Below are 2924 nucleotides of genomic sequence, written 5' to 3'. Positions count from 1 at the left end.
CGGTCACCGCTGCTTCTCCTCGGGCGGGGGGGGGGCCAGGCCGGAGCTCCCAGGCGTTTCCACCAGAGGGAGCCCAAATGTCACCAAATCCGCCCGGCGACGTGCGCCCATCATCGTGGCGTCGGGGCGCCGGGATATGGGTGGCCACATGGGGACTGTCACCCCTCTGTGGGGTTTTGCCACCAGAAAAAAAGCCCTTCCAGCTGCCCCAAACCCTGTCCAGCCCCATGGCCAGGGAGAAAACCTACGTGTTTCCCCCAATTCGTGCCTGGAGCATCCCCAAATTTCCTCGCTGGTTTTTGGGGTTCTCCCAACCCAAACCACCGGTGAGGAAGGAGCAGCTCCCCTCTAAACACCGGGTAAAGGGGGTCGTCGGTCTCAATTAACACAGACGCAAAGCAGCAGGAAGGGAAGGTTGGGAACGATGCTCCTGGTGCTCCCCTGGCAGGGTGGAAGCAACCCGCCAGATGGGAGCCGGGGGGAAAGACGGAGAAAAAAACCTCGCCGGCGACGCTGCGTGGTGCCAGAGGAAAATCTCTCGTGTTTGCTGAGAATTTACTCGTTTATTTAAAGCCTGTCATTAGCTGCAGCCACATGGGATGGGATTCACAAAAGTCCCAAGTGAATCGGGTGCCTTTTTTGGGAGATGTCTGAGCCACCGAGAACTGCTGTGGGCGCAAGAACCTGAGCGGATGGCGGGGTCCCAGCCCCTTGCCTGCACCCGGGAGATTTTTTGGCACGTCAGAGGCTCGGAGAGCCAGGGGTAGATGGGATTTGGGCTGAATTCGGGCAGGCGGCACCTGGCTCTGCTGCCAGAGCAGCCTGGCATGGCCGGGAGAGGAAATCCCAGCCCTGGTGTTTAATCCTGCCTGCTCGGGGGAGCCACAAGTGCCCCGTGCGGGGACTTTGGGGCACGGGCAGGCACTGGATGCCAGGATGCTCCTGGCAGGGCACTGAGCCAGGCTGGGCTCGCCTCCAGCCCCTTCCCACTGGTCCCAGCGGTGCTGGAAGCAGGGAGTAACGTGCCCAGCCATCGCCCTGCAGTCCATTTGGGGATCCCTTGGGACCAGTTAGATATGATTCGCCCGTGACATGACGTGGGTTTGGGCTCATCCTCGGCGCTCGCAGGTGGGATGCTTCATTATTCATGCTGGGCTCTCTGAGTGTGGAAATCAGGCTGAGAGACTCTCATCTCTATCCACTTAGAGAGAATTACCGCCCCTAATCTTCTTCCGTCCCTCGGCTGTCCCCAGGGCTCAGCTAAGGACCCGGAGGCTGCCTGGTGTCTTGCTGTGGTGCCCCAGGGGTGGCTTTCATCCCAACCTGCCGACCTGAACGGCCCCACACAGCTCGTTAGTGCCCACGTTCCCCCTCTTTTCCCACTCCTGCCGCAATTAAACCGCGGCTCAGCCCCACACCTCATCACTCAGCCCCTCCTGTGCCACCCCGGGTATGATCCCTGAGTGTTTGGTGGTGAGACATGGGAGGTGCAGGTGACACCTTCTCCCTGTGCCATGTCCCGTGTGATTGCCACCAAGGGGCAGGTGGGATGCACAGGGAGGAGGAGAAGAATTGAGGAGCTGGGGATCATTTTTATTCATGCTAAAGTCGCCTCATTGGCATCCCTGGGAGCTCGTGGTGTGCCTTCCCTTTGGTCTCTTGAGGTGAAGCATAATATTTTTTCTGGAAAAAATGAAAGTGTGTGCGTGTGTCCCACTTTTTTTTCTTCATTTTATATTTTTTTTCCAGCTGAACTAACTTTTGGATGCAGAGCAAGCCTGGAAAAGCTCATCCCTGAGGTTTATCAGTGCCTGAGGAGCGCTGAGAAGGGAAAACCCATCCCATGACCTGGAGCAGAGCGTGGCACTTGCATGGAGAAGGTTGCAGGAGAGCATCCTGTCCTACGCCTGGCCATCAACCTCTGTGGCTGCTAGAGAAGGGCTTTGAAAGGGGCAGGCAGGGCATGGGGATGTGGCAGCACCACCACGAGCTGGGTGTGGATGTGCTGGGGTCTCACTGGGGCCCCGAACCTGGCTTTTCTGGGACATCCCCCCACTGTCCCCAGCACTGGGGTCTGCACGTGGTGGAAATGCTGGGATGTGTTGGGCTGTGCTGGGACGTTTTGGGTGGGGGGGGGACCAACCGGTCAGTGGGACCCTCTCCGTGACCCACACACCTCTCCCCACCTGCCCTCTTACCCCGTCCATCCTTCCCAAAATCCAGCAAAGCTGCCAGCCATCAAAAAACAAAGCAGCAGGCATGGAGTAAAACCACGGGGCCATTAACACAGCAAATAAATCCACCTCTGGGGGTGACACCGTGCACGTGTAGCAAACCCCATCCTTGCATCTCCATGCCCCTGCCCCTCAACCTGGCCACGTGCTGGAGCCTGAGCATCTCCTTGCTCATCTGCAAAGGCCATCAGGGCACGCGTGGCCCCGCTGTGGGCTGCTCTCCCTCCAGCCTCTGCCTCTGTTTGCCGTGTCTCGATGTCGCTGCTGTTGCGGGTGGTTCTTTATGGCTGGTGGGGCTGATCTCGACTTGGAGAGTGAGTCATTACGTGGCAAATGGGATCCAATCACGGAGACGTTATTTCCTTGCCCGGTGTTCTTTGCAAATGAGATTTTGCAGAACTTGAGTGTGTTGGTTTGTGTGTTTTCTTTTTTTTTTTTTTTTTTCCTTTTTTCCCTTCCAGCCAAAAGCCTCTTCCCCGGTCCCATTTAAACGGCTGCGAATTGGGCGATGCGCGGGGAGGGAATGAATATTTACCAGGGGCCTGGCTGGGTAGAAGAGCTAATAAATGTCCCGGCAATCAATCCGGCAGCCCCAGCCGGCACCTTAAATCAACTCGTGAATGCAAAGTGGCTCCGAAGCCAGGGCCGGGGAGGGAGGCCGTCCCCACGCTGTGCCATTTATTTATCTGC

The 2924-nt window shown here is 57.7% G+C and overlaps 1 long non-coding RNA gene across 1 annotated transcript; it reads left to right on the top strand.

Annotated features, from left to right (window-relative positions):
• The first annotated feature begins 394 nt into the window (after nt 1–394).
• Nucleotides 395–2638, top strand: LOC311441236. The gene is made up of 2 exons (XR_014695853.1): nt 395–1128; nt 1750–2638. It is a non-coding gene; the product is annotated as an uncharacterized lncRNA (long non-coding RNA).
• The last annotated feature ends 286 nt before the right edge of the window (nt 2639–2924 follow it).

The sequence above is a fragment of the Aythya ferina genome (genome assembly GCF_964211825.1).
Source record: "Aythya ferina genome assembly, chromosome: 9".
NCBI classification, from domain to species: Eukaryota; Metazoa; Chordata; class Aves; order Anseriformes; family Anatidae; genus Aythya; species Aythya ferina.
This window is presented reverse-complemented; position numbering and strand designations above follow the sequence as displayed.